This window comes from Rhinoraja longicauda, chromosome 9 (genome assembly GCF_053455715.1).
Source record: "Rhinoraja longicauda isolate Sanriku21f chromosome 9, sRhiLon1.1, whole genome shotgun sequence".
NCBI classification, from domain to species: Eukaryota; Metazoa; Chordata; class Chondrichthyes; order Rajiformes; family Arhynchobatidae; genus Rhinoraja; species Rhinoraja longicauda.
Genome location: NC_135961.1, coordinates 63846910 through 63864309, shown reverse-complemented (window position 1 = coordinate 63864309; position 17400 = coordinate 63846910). Strand labels below are relative to the sequence as shown.

At 47.0% G+C, this 17400-nt stretch overlaps 1 protein-coding gene across 7 annotated transcripts in view; it reads left to right on the top strand.

Moving 5' to 3' along the window:
- Positions 1-17400, top strand: part of pak5 (p21 protein (Cdc42/Rac)-activated kinase 5) — a 150676-nt gene that overhangs the window by 26471 nt on the left and 106805 nt on the right. Inside the window, exon 1 of one of the 7 annotated variants that reach the window (XM_078405636.1) lies at positions 15396-15417. The exons of the other annotated variants lie outside the window; for them this stretch is intronic. The gene's annotated coding sequence lies outside the window, so the exon portion shown is untranslated. Of the gene's footprint in view, positions 1-15395; positions 15418-17400 lie in introns of those variants that run through there. 7 annotated transcript variants of the gene reach the window in all.

The following is a 17400-nucleotide window of genomic DNA, read 5'->3' as shown; positions in this document are numbered from 1 at the left end:
TTCTTTTACGGAGGAGATGAGGATGAGTTTCTTTAGTCAGAGGGTGGTGAATCTGTGGAATTTATTGCCACAGACGGCTGTGGAGGCCAAGTCAATTGATATTTGTAAGGCGGAGATTGACAGATTTTTGATGAGTAAGGGTGTCATGGGTTATGGGGAGAAGGCAGGAGAATGGGGTTTAGAGGGAGACATAGATCAGCCATGTTTGAATGGCGGAGTAAACTCGATGGGCCGAATGGCCTAATTCTGCTCCTATCACATGAACGTATGCATCAACCAAATATAAGCAGACATAAAGTTGTTACTTAAATGTAAGCAATGTTGTCTACCAAAATCAATGTCAAAATCAAAATCAACACAGGGAATATATTTACCAAGAAGGGGATTTGAGATGGGTGTCACTTTGGACAGAGTATCGGAGAAGATTTCTAGTGTAGATTTACTTGTATTTGTAAAAAAAAGGGCTAATTTCAGGCAGAGATCATGGCTTTGTCTGGTATAATGTTGAGCAGCAGCCTGACGTATGTGTTCCTGCGATCCAGTTGGCCCAGAGCAGAGTGCATTAGCACCCCCACATCAGCCTCCATAAATATGTATTCCATCCAATGCTTTCCAAAGGCAGCACGGTGGCACAGCAGTAGAGTTGCTGCCTCACCGTGACCTGCTTGGATTTTCTCGAGATATACGGCTTTCTCCCACACTCGAAAGACGTACAGGTTTGTAGGTTAATTGGCCTGGTATAAATGTAAATTGTCCCTCGTGTGTGTAGGATAGTGTTAATGTGCGGTGATCGCTGATCAGTGGGCCAAAGTGCCAGTATCCTCGCTCCATCTCTAAACTAAACCAAACTAAACTATAAACTAGTGCATGGTAGTTGCAATGTGCATCGTTTACAAAATGGACGGCAGTTCCTCACCCAGGCTATTTCAATAGCACTTCCTAAATCTGTAACCTTGTCCACCAAAAAGGATAAGGGGGGTGGGTGCATAGCAACAACTATTAGTCTCCCTCCAAGTAGCACACTATCCTAACTTGGAAATATATTGCTATTCTTTGAACTTAACTTATCCTAAATTGCAGAGTTCGATACTCAGCACCATAGGGCTACCTTCACGGGTGGTGCGATGGTAGAGTTGCTGCCGAACAGCGCCAGAGACCCGGGTTTGATCCTGACCATGGGTGCTGTCTGTACGGAGTTTGTACGTTCTCCCTGTGACCGCGTGGGTTTTCCCTGAGTGCTCCAGTTTCCGCCCACACTCAGAAGCCTTACAGGTTTGTAGGTTAATTGGCTTCTGTGAATTGTAAATTGTCCCTAATGTGTAGGATAGTGCTAGAGTACGGGGTGATTGGTTGCCGTGGACTCTGTGGGCTGAAGAGCCTGTTTCCACGTTACATCTCTAAAGTCTAAAGTCTACAGCGGTTCAAGGAGGGGGCTCACCACCACTTTCTCAATTAGGGAGGGGCAGTGAATGATGGCTTGCTGATACCTGACACATCTGATACCGGATTGTCCTATGTTGAAAGAGTGGAGCGACTGGGCTTGTAGACACTGGAATTTAGAAGGATGAGAGGGGTTCTTAATGAAACATATAAGATTATTAAGGGATTGGACACGCTAGAGGCAGGAAACATGTTCCCAATGTTGGGGGAGTCCAGAACCAAGGGCCACAGTTTAAGAATAAGAGGTAGGCCATTTAGAACGGAGATGAGGAAAGACATTTTCACTCAGAGAGTTGTAAATCTGTGGAATTCTCTGTCTCAGAAGGCAGAGGAGGCCAATTCTCTGGATGCTTTCAAGAGAGAGTTAAATAGAGCACTTAATGATAGCGGAGTCATGGGGTATGGGGAGAAGGCAGGAACGGGGCTCTGATTGTGGATGATCAGCCATGATCACAATGAATGGCGATGCTGGCTCGAAGGCCCAAATGGCCTACTCCTGCACCTATTGCCTATTGATACCAAAAATGAATAAAAGAAAGATGTTGCTTCACTCATTTGTTGCCTTATATTTCTACCCGCTCTTTTCACGGCTTCAGGTCATTCAGCCTCAGCACGACCGTGAAGTAGTAACCGGGCTTTAGGCAGCAAATCCAAGGGCTTGCCTCCAAACCACCCAGATGGTCGTAAAGCTGGCTGGCAGCTGTCTGCTGTCAAAGGTCTCTGAGTTAAAAGTCTGATCAGTGACAAGTTTAGAAAACATGGAAAAATGAAAATATTTTTAAATTGCTAAAAAATAAATAAAAAGCATGTTAAAATCACAAAAAAACTCTTGCCGGTAGAGTTGTTGCCTTTAGATTTTTTTTAGATTTAGAGATGCAGCGCAGAAACAGGCCCTTCGGCCCACCGGGTCCGCGCCGCCCAGCGATCCCCGCACACGAACACTATCCCACACCGACTAGGGACAATTTTTACATTTGCCCAGCCAATTAACCTACATACCTGTACGTCTTTGGAGTGTGGGAGGAAAACGAAGATCTCGGAGAAAACCCACGCAGGTCACGGGGAGAACGTACAAACTCCGTACAGGCGGCGCCCGTAGTCAGGATCGAACCTGAGTCTCCGGCGCTGCATTCGATGTAAGGCAGCAACTCTACCACTGTGCCACCGCGCCGCCCAATAGTACCAGAGACATCAATTCAATCCTGACTACGGGTACTGTCTGTACGGAGTTTGCACGTTCTCCCTGATTTCTCCAGGCGTCCAGTTTCCTCCCACATTCCAAAGATGTGCAGGTTTGTAGGTTAATTGGCTTCTGTAAATTGTCCCTAGTGTGTAGCATAGAACGAGTGTACGGGTGATCAGCACAGTCTGGGTGGGCTGAAGGGCCTACTTCCACACTGTAATCCTGAAACTAAAACTAAAAACTTAACTCTCCAATTAAAATCAGAACCTCATTCAAATGAACGGTTGTGTGTAAATGGTCTGCTGTGTTCCCAACATTTGAACTGTGACTGCAATTTACATCTCATCATGCGAGGTTGGGGAAGGTGCTACACAAATGCAAATATTTCACAGGTGAGATTGTACTACTCATGTGGGCGCCACAGTGGCGCGTAGGGCGACACGGTGGTACCGGGATTTACCGGGTGGCAAAGGCAGCCAGCATCATCAGAGACCCACACCACCCTGGCCACAAACTCATTTTACCCCTGCCATCGGGAAGAAGGTACAGGAGCCTGAAAACTGTAACATTGGGTTGTTTAAATTAATACTGACTAGCTAATTAATTTATTGCATCGTAAGGGAGGCGCATTCCCAATCTCGTTGTACCCCTGTACAATGACAATAAAGATATATTGTATTGTTGTATTGTAGAAAATAGAACAGTTCAGCAGAGAAACAGGGCCATCAGCTCACAATGTCTTTGTCAAACATGACACCAAGTTAATCTCTTATGCCTGCACATGATCCAAATCCATTTTCATTCCCTGCACAAACATGTGCCTATCTAAAAGCTTGTTAAATGCCACTGTTGTACCTGCCTCCACCACCTCCCCAGTCAGCGCGATCCAGGCACCCAACATTCAATGTGTCCCTCACCTCCTATAAGCTTTCTCCTGCTGATCTTAAGACTATGCTCTACAATCTTTGACATTTCCACCCTGGGGGAACTAGGTTCAGACTGTCTACCGATCTTTTGTAGTCCCCACATTTAAAATAAACACATTTAAAATTGGCTGCATGGTGACGCAGCTCTGGAGTTGATGCCTTACAGTACCAGTGACGTGGATTCAAGCCCGACTACAGATGCTGTCTGTACGGAGTTTGTATGTTCTCCCCGTGACCGTATGGGTTTTACCTGGGTGCTCTGGTTTCCTCCCACACGCCAAAGACGTACAGGTTTGTTGGGTAATTGGCGTCGTTAAAATTGTAAATTGTCCCTTGTGTGTAGACTATAGACAATAGGTGCAGGAGGATGCCATTCGGCCCTTCGAGCCAGCACCACCATTCAATGTGATCATGGCTGATCATTCTCAATCAGTACCCCGTTCCTGCCTTCTCCCCATACCCCCTGACTCCGCTATCCTTAAAAGCTCTATCTAGCTCTCTCTTGAATGCATTCAGAGAATTGGCCTCCACTGCCTTCTGAGGCAGAGAATTCCACAGATTTACAACCTCTGAGTGAAAAAGTTTTTCCTCATCTCCGTTCTAAATGGCCTCCCCCTTATTCTTAAACTGTGGCCCCTGGTTCTGGACTCCCCCAACATTGGGAACATGTTTCCTGCCTCTAACGTATCCAACCCCGTAATAATCTTATACGTTTCGATAAGATCTCCTCTCATCCTTCTAAATTCCAGTGTATACAAGCCTAGTCGTTCCAGTCGTTCAACATATGACAGTCCCGCCATTCCGGGAATTAACCTACTAAACCTACGCTGCATGCCCTCAATAGCAAGAATATCCTTCCTCAAATTTGAAGACCAAAACTGCACACAGTACTCCAGGTGCGGTCTCACTAGGGCCCTGTTTGCACTCAATTTGAAAATCAGTCACAAAGTTTTTAGGGCATACCCAGGGTATGGGGAAATCGAGAACCAGAGGACATCGGCTTAAGGTGAGAGGGAAAAGATTCAATAGGAACCTGAGGGGCAACTTTTTTCACTCAGAGGGTGGTGAAGTTTTTTCACACGAATAATGTTGCTGATCCAACTATCCCAATGATGGCCTTCGAAGAGCTGCCATTGCTGTTCTGAATCTTTGGAGAGTCCAAAAATACCAACAAGTTCCTTGTAGGAATGTGAGTGCACAATTCTGAAATCTACAGTCATTAATTATTATCTGAAGTTAAACAAGTTGTTTAACATAGTAACAAGTTTCAGGCTTTCACACTTTGGATGAATAATGTTGCTGATCCAACTATCCCCAATGATGGCCTTCGCAGAGCTGCCATTGCTGTTCTGAATCTTTGGGGAGTCCGGTATTAACTTAAAGACAATAGACAATAGGTGCAGGAGGAGGCCATTCGGCCTTTTGAGCCAGCACCGCCATTCAATGTGATCATGGCTGATCATCCACAATCAGTACCCCGTTCCTGCCTTCTCCCCATACCCCCTGACTCCACTGACTCCGCTGACTCCGCTATCATTAAGAGCTCTATCTAACTCTCTCTTGAAAGCATACAGAGAATTGGCCTCCACAGCCTTCTGAGGCAGAAAATCCCACAGATTTACAACCTCTGCGTGAAAAAGTTTTTCCTCATCTCCGTTCTAAATGGCCTACCTGTAGCGACCATAGAGAATGGTCCAGGTCGTCGAACCCTCGGATTGGCCAGCGAGGTCACGTGGGAACGCGACCATGGGGATTGGTCCAGGAAACGACATCGCTGATTGGCCAGCGATGTCAGGTGCGCGTTTGGCGCCCGTTTTAGCCAGTTCGGCGAAGTCTTCAAGGAAGACAGTAAGTTTATATTGGTTGTCCTGTAACTTGTTGTTTTGACTCTGTATTCGTGTATTGCGGCTGCAATAAACTTCGTCTACAACTAGCAAGTTTCGGACTCGCCATATTGGTGACCCCGAACGTGATCTGGACGATCACCAACTGAGCAGGAACCCGACGCCTCGTTGACGATGACCGAGCAGGGCACACCGGAGTCAAGCGCGGCAGGCGTTCATCTTCCGTTATTTTGGACGTACACACCGCAAGCTTGGTTTATCCACGCCGAGGCTCAATTCCACATAAAGAAGGTGTCGGACGATGCCACGAAGTACTTCTACCTCGTCAGCGCTCTATCGCCGGACACAACCAAGCGCATGATGCGGTTTATCATAACTTCACCTGCGGAAGACAAATATGAAACCATGAAGAAGGCATTACTGCGAACCTTCGGGTTAAATAAGCATGGTGGTGCGGCAAAACTTCTGCACCTACCGGAGCTTGGAGACCAACTGCCTTCCGTCCGCATGGCCGAAATGATGGTGCTAGCCGGTGAGCACACGGATTGCCCGATGTTTGAACAGGCATTCCGCGAGAAACTTCCCGAGGATGTCCGACTGCTGCTTACGGATTGTTCTTTTAAGGACCCCGAAGCATATGCAGCGAAAGCGGACGCGCTCATAGCGGGAAAAAACAAGGCAGGGGATTCCATCAACAAAGTCTCGACATCGGTGACCAGGCCACAGCGACGGCAAGATGGCGCCACGTCTCCCGCCAATTCTCCGAAAGCCCGCCAAAAAGATCCGCACAAGCGCGGCTGGTGCTATTATCACCTACGATGGGGTAACGAATCCCGCAACTGTCGTTTGCCTTGTACCTTCGCGGGAAATGCCTCGGCCGATCGTACATAGGGGCAGTTACGATTGATCGATTCACGGACACAGAATTTTTGGTAGACACCGGAGCCATCGTCAGCATAGTGCCGCCGACTGACCTCGAAACCAGATCGGGTAAGACAGGTCCCACCCTCATCGCGGTTAATGGCAGCCCAATTCGCACTTTCGGCACACGGAAGATGTCCCTTGCGTTAGGCCTCCGCACGTACGAATGGCCATTCATCATAGCCGACGTCAAACAAGCGATCCTGGGCGCAGATTTTCTCTGGGCTTTTTCACTGGTTCCTGATGTCCGCGGTAACGACCTCCGACCCGCTGCTGAAGACGAGCACGTCGCTCCGGCAATCGCCTCCTCGCCCAGCCCTACTGTCCAGGCCGTCGTCGCGGCCCCCGACTCGTATGCTGCGATTCTGGCAGAGTTCCCAGAGCTGCTCGTCCAACGTTTTGACGCACCTTCAGCTAAGCACGGTGTGGTCCATCACATCCGCACCGAAGGCCCTCCCGTTTTCGCTCGGGCCAGGAGACTACCGCCAGACAAACTGGTGGTGGCACGGGCGGAGTTCAGGAAGATGGAGGAAATGGGAATTGTTCGTCAGTCTGACAGCCCGTGGGCCTCGCCGTTACACATGGTCTCCAAGGCATCTGGGGGGTGGAGGCCATGTGGCGATTATCGGCGTCTCAATGCTGTCACCACGGCTGATCGCTACCCCATACCGCACCTACAGGACTTTTCATCTGGACTGGAAGGAGCGGTAGTGTTTTCCAAAATCGATTTGGTGCGAGGATACCATCAGATTCCGGTGCGACCGGAGGACATACAAAAAACTGCAACTATTACTCCGTTCAGGTTGTTTGAATGGTTGCGTATGCCTTTCGGTTTAAAGAACGCGGCACAGGCTTTCCAGCGACTGATGGACCGCGTGGGCAGGGGTTTACCCTTTGTGTTTATTTATTTAGACGACATCCTGGTAGCCAGCCCCTCAGTGCAAGAACACTAGGCCCATTTGCGGACCGTGTTCCAACGGCTCCAAGACCACGGGCTCATTATTCAACCCTCCAAATGTCAATTCGGCCTGCCTGCCCTCGATTTTCTAGGGCACAGAATTACCCCTGCCGGCGCTGCCCCTTTGCCAGAGAAGGTGGAGGCTATCCGGGCTTTCCCCAGGCCCACCACAGTAAAAGGGCTGCAGGAGTTCGTAGGCATGGTTAATTTCTACCATAGATTCGTTCCGGCAGCGGCGCGAGTCCTGCGCCCGCTTTTCCAATGCCTTGCAGGTAATCCGGTAGAGTTGTTGTGGTCCCCGACCGCAGAGTCGGCTTTTACGGCAGCTAAGGCAGCCTTGGCAGACGCCACCATGTTGGTCCATCCGAGCCCCTCCGCCCCCACGGCCCTGACGGTTGACGCCTCTGACGTGGCGGTGGGTGGAGTTCTGGAGCAGCAGGTTGGTGGCCGTTGGCAGCCTTTAGCGTTTTTCAGCCGGCAACTAAATTCGGCCGAGCTGAAATATAGCGCATTTGACTGAGAGCTTCTAGCTTTCCATTTAGCTGTCCGTCATTTCAGGTATTTCCTCGAGGGCCGCCCATTTGTGGCATTTACGGACCACAAGCCATTAACATTTGCTTTTTTGAAATTGTCTGACCCATGGTCGGCCCGCCAGCAGCGGCACCTGACTGCTATCTCAGAATTTACCACAGATGTCCGTCATATCGCGGGTAAGCTGAATGCCGTTGCTGACGCCCTGTCTAGACCTGCTTTTCCCCCTATTTCGGCGGTGGACTGCGAAGTGGATCCCCAGGAGCTTGCGGAGGCACAGCTCCTGGCGGATACCGTTTCGACGTACCAGTCCACCACTTCGGGATTGAAGTTGGCCCAGGTAGCTTGTGGGTCGGAGGGCACGAAAGTCTGGTGCGATGTTTCTCTTCCTCGCCCCAGGCCGGTAGTACCGCCCTCCCTTCAGCGCCGGGTTTTCGATGCCATTCATGGGCTGGCGCACCCGTCCATCCGCTCCACCTCTGCCTTGGTGGCAGCGAGGTTTGTCTGGCATGGCATGCGGAAACAGGTAGCGGGGTGGGCACGTTCCTGCGTGCCCTGTCAGACCGCTAAGGTCCAGCGCCACGTCCAGCCCCCCGTACAGGATTTCGAAGTCCCGGCTTTTCGTTTTTTCCACATCCACGTGGATTTGGTCGGGCCTTTGCCTTCCTCCCGGGGCTACACCCACCTCCTCACGGTGGTGGATCGGTTCACCCGGTGGCCAGAGGCTTTCCCATTGTTTGACATCTCGTCAGCGTCTTGTGCTAGGACTTTGGCCCTTCATTGGGTAGCTCGTTTCGGGGTCCCGGCAGTTATTACAACTGACAGAGGACCACAGTTCACTTCGTCCCTCTGGGCCGCGCTGGCGGAACTGTACGGGTCCAAATTACAACCCACAACCCCCAGGCAAATGGTCTCGTAGAGAGGTTCCACCGCCAACTTAAGGCGTCCCTCTGTGCAAGGCTTGAAGGCCCGGACTGGGTAGACCAACTCCCTTGGGTTCTTTTGGGCATCCGGACGGCTCCTAAGCCAGATCTCGGTGCGTCGTCCGCAGAGCTGGTATATGGCTCGACCCTTCGAGTACCTGGAGATCTGTTTCCGGACACTTCAGCACTGCTCCCTACAGTCCCAGCAGCGTTAGCAGCTCTCCGGGAACGGGTGGGCTCCCTGGCTCCAGTGCCGACTTCACGTCATGGGTGTCCCATGGTACATGAACCGTCTTCCCTGAAGGACTGTGAGTTTGTTTTTTTGCGTAAAGATGCCCATCGCGCCCCGTTGCAGAGGGTCTATCAAGGGCCGTTTCGGGTTTTACGTAAGGGAACGGCTACTTTCACCTTAGACATGGGCGGCAAGAGTGAACTCGTCTCGGTGTCCCGGCTCAAACCTGCCCATTTGGACCCGGATCAACCAGTCCTGGTCGGTCAAACCCCTAGAAGAGGCCGACCTCCGTTAGTTCCGCCCAGTCCACAAACCCCCATTCCGACAGTTCCTCCGGGACCCCCAGTTTCGGCAGTTCCCCTAGGACCCCCCGTTTCGGCAGTTCCTCCAGGACCCCCCGTTCCGGTAGTTCCTCCAGAACCTCCCGTTCCGGCTGTTCCACCAAGTCCGGAACCTCCGGCTCCTGTGGTTCAGGCTGTCCCTCTCCGTACTCGTTATGGTCGCGAAATCCGGCTCCCTGCTAGGTTCCGCACCTCGGGTTCTGGGGGGGGTCATGTAGCGACCATAGAGAATGGTCCAGGTCGTCGAACCCTCGGATTGGCCAGCGAGGTCACGTGGGAACGCGACCATGGGGATTGGTCCAGGAAACGACATCGCTGATTGGCCAGCGATGTCAGGTGCGCGTTTGGCGCCCGTTTTAGCCAGTTCGGCGAAGTCTTCAAGGAAGACAGTAAGTTTATATTGGTTGTCCTGTAACTTGTTGTTTTGACTCTGTATTCGTGTATTGCGGCTGCAATAAACTTCGTCTACAACTAGCAAGTTTCGGACTCGCCATATACCCCTTATTCTTAAACTGTGGCCCCTGGTTCTGGACTCCCCCAACATTGGGAACATGTTTCCTACCTCTAGCGTGTCCAATCCCTTAATAATCTTATATGTTTTGGGTATAGGGAAAGCGGTGAAAGAGGAGGTAGTTGAGGCAGGTAAATAACAACATTTAAAAGACACGGGTAGATATACGGATAGGAAAGGTTTAAAGGGGAAAGGGCTAGCTTAGATAGGGCATCTTGGCCAGCATGGACAGGTTGGGCTGAAGGGCCTATTTCCGTGCTATATGATCCTATTGCATGCTTGTCAAATGTTTTTCCTAGTTTGACCTGATGGGCAATATATAAACAAAATACCAACAAGTTTCTTGTAGGATTGTGAGTGCACAATTCTGAAATCTACAGTCATTAATTATTATCTGAAGTTAAACAAGTTGTTTAACATAGTAACAGGTTTCAGGCTTTCACACTTTGGACGAATAATGTTGCTGATCCAACTATCCCCAATGATGGCCTTCGCAGGGCTGCCATTGCTGTACTGAATCTTTGGGGAGTCTGGTATTTACTTAAAGACAATAGGTGTAGGAGTAGGCCATTCGGCCTTTTGAGCCAGCTCAGCCATTCAATGTGATCATGGCTGATCATCCACAATCAGTACCCCGATCCTGCCCTCTCCCCATACCCCCTGACTCCGCTATCATTAAGAGCTCTATCTAACTCTCTCTTGAAAGCATCCAGAGCATTGGCCTCCACTGCCTTCTGAGGCAGTGAATTCCACAGATTCACAACCTCTGAGTGAAAAAGTTTTTCCTCATCTCCGTTCTAAATGGCCTACCACTTATTCTTAAACTGTGGCCCCTGGTTCTGGACTCCCCCAACATTGGGAACATGTTCCCTACCTCTAGCGTGTCCAATCCCTTAATAATCTTATATGTTTCAATAAAATCCCTTCTCATCCGTCTAAATTTCAGTGTACGCAAGCCTAGTCGCTCCAGTCTTTCAACATACGACAATCCCGCCATTCCAGGAATTAACCTAGTGAACCTACGTTACACTCACTCAATAGCAAGAATGTCCTTCCTCAAATTTGGAGACCATAACTGCACACAGTACTCCAGGTGCGGTCTCACTAGGGCCCTGTACACCTGCAGAAGGACCTCTTTGCTCCTGTACTCAACTCCTCTTGTCATGAAGGCCAACATGCCATTAGCTTTCTTCACTGCCGGCTGTACCTGCATGCTTACTTTCAGTGACTGATGAACAAGGACACCCAGATCTCTTTATACTTCCCCTTTTCCTAACTTGACACCATTCAGATAATAATCTGCCTTCCTGTTCTTACCACCAAAAGTGGAATTACTAGCAAAAGATCCATATAGGGAAATTTTGCATGGTGTTTAGCAATTGTTTTGCACTTTATATTCTGTCCTAAATATATTATTGATGATCACGCTTCTATAGTTCTTAATAATTAATGCTTGAATTCAGGGTCTCGAGAGGATATTTCTGTATTTTGTGGTCAGAATTTCATTACAGCTAATGGTGACTGGAATTTTGCCGAGCCAGGCATCATAATATAGCATTTCTAACAACTGTTCAGTTCTGTAGAATTTACGAACTGCAGATGCTGGTTTATGTCAAAGAAAGACACAGTGCGGGAGTAACTCAGTGGATCATAGAAACATAGAAACATAGAAAATAGGTGCAGGAGTAGGCCATTCGGCCCTTTGAGCCTGCACCGGCATTCAATATGATCATGGCTGCTCATCCAGCTCAGTAGCCTGTACCTGCCTTCTCTCCATACCCCCTGATCCCTTTAGCAAAAAGGGCCACATCTAACTCCCTCTTAAATATAGCCAATGAGGCAGAGAATTCCACAGACTCACCACTCTCTGTGTGAAGAAATGTTTTCTCATCTCGGTCCTAAAAGACTTCCCCCTTATCCTTAAGCTGTGACCCCTGGTTCTGGACTCCCCCAACATCGGGAACAATCTTCCCGCATCAATCAGCATCTCGGGAGAAAAAGGATGGGTGATGTTTTGGGTCAGGACCCTTCGGACCTCCAGCTCCAGTTCATTCCCTGCCTGAGGTCAGGCCCTGATTGGTCTTTCCTTGGCTCCAGCTCTTCACCTCCCACCTCCTCCATATTTTTAGGCTGAACACGGGTCCAGACCCGAAACGTCACTCATCCTTTTTCTTCAGAGATGCTGTCTGACCAGATGAGTTGCTCCTACACTTTGTGTCGAATTGTTTAGTTCTGTCTTGTTTCCAGGCACTGACTGCAAGGGGCGTAGAAAGGATGAACTAGCTATCATGCTCAGGTATCTCTTGGTTTTCATTTTGTTGCACTTTTTGTCTGTAGAAATAATTTCTTGCTCTTCCATGGCAGGTAATACCCACTCTTTTAGGTGCTTTCATTTGAGAATTGTTTTTGGCTCTGTCCTGGGGGTGGAGTTGGATTCACTGGAGATGATCTTGGAGGGGAGGGGGCCCCTCAAACTGCGGAACATCTTGGAAAGTACAGCTCACCCCCTCCATGACACACTGGGTCAACCTGAGGAGCAACTTCAGCAACAGACTGGTCCCACCAAGATGCAGCACAGAACGCCACAGGAGATCCTTCTTCCTTGTGGCTATCAAACTGTACAACTCCTCCCCCTTCTGTCGTGAGGTAGACTGAGACTGACTCCCCTTCCCCTCCCCCTTCCCCAATCTTTGCACATCCCCAATCCTGGACTTTCCACTCACCACTTTAATTTCAAGTATTTTGTTGTGTTTTATAAGTGTTGGCAGACCAATTTCCCTCCTGGGATAAATAAAGTTCTATCGTATTGTTTCGTTCACTTTTAAATTGGTTAAGCCGTTGACAAAGTTGCACAAAGGTTCATTTGCCAACTGTACTGTGGATTGAAGGGGCTCTTTTTAGATTAGAATATCGCATAAGGATATACCACAACCAATAGCTATTTATCCAAGCCAAATAATCATTAATTTTTCGTAAAATCTTTTAAAGTTTCAGTATTTTAATATGTGATGGTATTCTGTTCATTCAGAGATATTAACCAGCCGCAAAAACAGTTTGGCGACATGATGGCGCAGCGGTAGAGTTGCTACCTTACAGCGCCGGAGACCCAGGTTTGATCCTGACTCCAAAGACATACAGGTTTGTAGGTTAATTAGTTTAGTCCAATTGTAAATTGTCCCTAGTGTGTGTAAGATACTGTTAGTGTGCGGGGATCGCTGGTCGGCATGGACCCGGTGGGCCGAAAGGCCTGTTTCCGCACTGTATCTCTAAACTAAACTAAACTAAACTTTAAAAGATTTTCTGTTGAATGGATGGAGGCTAGTTGAGAAAAGATGGAAAATCTTTGTTATTACAAGGGTGAGGAATAGAGGCGAGGTAAGGAATTAGGACAAATTGGATATCTGTACAAAGTGCCTGCTTCTTTACAAGAAAGATTTGCAGCTTTCCTCCTAAAAGAAACAGTATTTTTTTGTGTTGAAGCAGGCACCTCAAACATCTATTTTATTTAATTAATCCTAATTCCCGACCCACCACTATTCATCCCCTTCTAACAATAAAAATTCCCTTCAAACAAAAATTCCCTTCTGATAATTACAGTAGAGTACAGATTGCAATGTTTGCAAGTTGCCAAGATTGGTAGAGTATAGATTGCAATGTTGCCAAGATTGGTTAATTTTTTTTCCTCAGTTATTGCCCCACAGTTTAGATTTTTAGATTTTTTTTAGATTTTAGAGATACAGCGCGGAAACAGGCCCTTCGGCCCACCGAGTCCGCGCTGCCCAGCGTTCCCCGCACATTAACACTATCCTACACACACACTAGGGACAATTTTTACATTTACCCAGTCAATTAACCTACATACCTGTACGTGGAGTTTAGTTTTAAGCACACAGACAAATTGGTTGATCTGGATTAAATTGCTGTGCATTTAGGAATTCGCAGGTGGTTTTAATCACCTCTAAATTCATCATTTATTTTTTAACACTTAAGGCTATGACATCGATTAACTTACAGTTTGCATCAGCAATTAAAATTGTTTGAGCTTAATGATAATTCAGAATTCTCTAAATTGCTCCCCTTTTAACAATCTTCCATCTTCTTTCAACAAACTGCTATCCATTTGGACTACAAGGGCATGTGTTATTAACTTAGTAAATTCTGGATTCAATTGCTGACTTCTGAGAAGGGTATTGGGTTGGCATACAGCAATTAACCTTGTCATCTGTTGGTTAGGAAGGGCGCAATTGGCCTGATGTTCTTGATTGTTACTCAATGACCTGAGTTAGAAATGTGCCTGTGTGGACATTGAATCAGGATACAATTACCCTTGGTCATTTAACCCTGGAAGTCACTCATGGCTTGTAACCGAATATTATAATAATAATATATTCCTTTATTCGTCCCACACCAGGGAAATTTACAGTGTTGCAGCAGCAAAGTGGATAGCAAGAGAGCAAGAGATCATTCATTATAAATAAAAGATACATAAATTGTCATCAGTTTTCTGTGTGTTATCATATCATATCATATATATACAGCCGGAAACAGGCCTTTTCGGCCCTCCAAGTCCGTGCCGCCCAGTGATCCCCGTACATTAACACTATCCTACACCCACTAGGGACAATTTTTACATTTACATTTACCCAGCCAATTAACCTACATACCTGTACGTCTTAGCTTTTATTGTTGACTCGTCTGCTGGGAGCAGTGCTGGTTGTGCAGTCTCAGCAGCGGGAAGGAAGGACCTCCTATATCTCTCCTTCACGCACTTGGGGTGAAGGAGTCTGTCGCTGAAGGAGCTACTCAGTGCAGTGACAGTGTCCTGCATGGGGTGGGAGTCGTTGTCCAGCAGCGATGTTAGCTTTGCCATCATCCTCCTCTCTCCCACCATCTGTACTGAGTCGAGGGGGCAACCCAGGACAGAGCTGGCCTTCCTGACCAACTTGTCGAGTCTCTTCCCTTCCGCCGCTGAGATGCTGACGTTGTGTAGAGGTTGTGGCAGGTATCAGGTATTCTTGGAGGCATGTTGTTGTGGTCAGCATATTTGAAGGGAAAGAGGTAAAATTGGCAGGAAACAAAAAGTCCTGCATTTATTGATAATTACTTTTCTACTTGGAAAAAGTACACAAGGGACTGGAACTAGTTGAATGTTACTCAGCATTTCATTAGTGATTCTAGAGATAATTTTGGTAGAGTGTAGATTGCAATGTTGGCAAGTTGCCAAGGTTGGTTGGTTTTTTTCCCCTCAGTTATTGCCCTACAGTTTAGTTTTAAGCACAGCAACAAATTGGTTGATGTGTATTAAATTACTGTGCATTTAGGAATTCTCAAGTGGTTTTAATCACCTCTAAATTCATCATTTATTTTTTTAACTTACAATTTGCATTAGCAATTAAAATTGTTTGAGCTCAATGATTTTTAAGAATTCTCTCAATTGCCTAGGCTGTCCCAACTTTTTGAACGTTTTAATAGTTTTTAGGGATGGACAGAGAATGTGTCAAAAGAGAAGAGAGATCTGGTTTTGATCCTGACTATGGACGCTGTCTGCAAGTAGCATGGGAATTCTCCGGGTGCTCCGGTTTCCTCCCACACTTCAAAGACGTACAGGTTTGTAGGTTAATTTGCTTCCGTAAGTTGTAAAAAACAAATGTCTCTAGTGTGTGTTGGTTAGTATACAGGGTCATTGCTAGTCGGTGCGGTCTCACAGGGCCGAGGGGCCTGTTTCCATTCCGTATCTCTAAAGTCCAAAGTATTCTAACAGTAATGCCAACGCATTTTAAAAATACAAACCTTCAAACCTATTAACATCCAAAAATCTTGGTTTCCAAGATGCTTTAAGAGCTTTTCATTCATTTATCTCTTGGGTTTCTGTTCCCTTACCTGATGTTAAAATCATTATATCTTTGAGGCAGAATTAATGAAATATACAGAGGCGAGTCAGATTGAGTGGTGGGCTGTTAAGGGAGTCTCTTAGCTTTCTGGGCGGATGAAACATCTTTAGTTACTTCATGTCCTTTGACCAAGACGAAATATCTCTCTTTCTCCTTCACACTGTATCTTGAATGATTGAATTTAATTTGCTTTGATGAGTTTGTATTGCATATTCATTATCTAAATGCTGCAAGATATTAAGATTGCTCTTATTCCTCCAAGTCTCACTAATGTATTGAAATATTGTGCATTTTTGTCAATTTCTTTTATTGAGCCTCGAGATTATTTTTGTGAGTAATTAATTAAAAAAAATTACTTAATCTTGATAAAAATGTCCATGCCATGCACAGTAAAACTCTGATAATCCAATATATTCTCTCCCACCCCCAAATCTCTACTTTTAGTCTGAAGAAGGGTTGCGACCCGAAATATCACCTGCTCCTTTTTCTCCATTGATGCTGCCTGACCCGCTGAGTTACTACAGCACTTTGTGCTTACCCTTGGGACTTGGGTAGTGCTGGAGTAGCAGAATATTTCGTCAGACTGTTGCATTATATGCCCAGGTTCCCGATCCTTTAGTACGAGCCATACCACACTACCACATCATATTAAGTTTTTAATGACGTATAATTTCAGATCAAACACCCTTGAAAGCATTTAGTCAGCTGTAAGCTGACCATCTGCAGCAAATACAGATCTCTGTTATTTGATAACATGATCCCAAACCTCCAGATTCAGAGACAGTTTCTTCCCAGCTGTTATCGGGCAACTGACTCATCCTACCACAACCAGAGAACAGTGCTGAACTACTATCTCTCGCATTGGTGACCCTAGGTCTATCCTTGATCAGACTTTGCTGGCTTTACCTTGCACTAAATGTTATTCCCTTATCATGGATCTGTACACTGTAAATAGCTTGATTGTATTCATGTATTGTCTTTCTACTGACTTATTAGCACACAACAAAAGCTTTTCACTGCACCTCGGTACAAGTGACAATAAACTAAACTAAACTAACATTTTTGGAAGTCATGCAATGAATGACAGGGCTCTGGTGAGTGTTGTAGAGCAGAGGTATCTAGGAGTACAGGTACATAGTTTCCTGACAGGTAGAAAGGGTTTTCAGTACATTGGACTTCATCAGTCAAGGTGTTGAGCAGAGAAGTTGGGATGTTATATTACAATTGTACAAGATATTGGTGAGGCTGCATTTGTGTATTCTGTTCAGTTTTGGTCACCCTGCCATAGGAGGGATGGTGTTAAGATGGAAAAAGTGCAGAAAAGATTTACAAGGATGTTTTTTTTACATCACAAAATGCTGGAGTAACTCAGCAGGTCAGGCAGCATCTCAGGAGAGAAGGAATTGGTGACGTTTCGGGTCGAGACCCTTCTTCAAACTGATTTCAGGGGGGCGGGACAAAGGAAGGATATAAGTGGAGGCAGGAAGATAGAGGGAGAACTGGGAAGGGGAGGGGAAGAGAGGGGCAGAGGAACTATTTAAAGTTGGAGAAGTCAATGTTCATACCGCTGGGCTGCAAGCTGCCCAAGCCAAATATGAGGTGCTGTTCCTCCAATTTCCGGTGGGCCTCTCTATGGCACTGGAGGAGGCCCATGACAGAAAGGTCAGACTGGGAGTGGGAGGGGGAGTTGAAGTGCTCA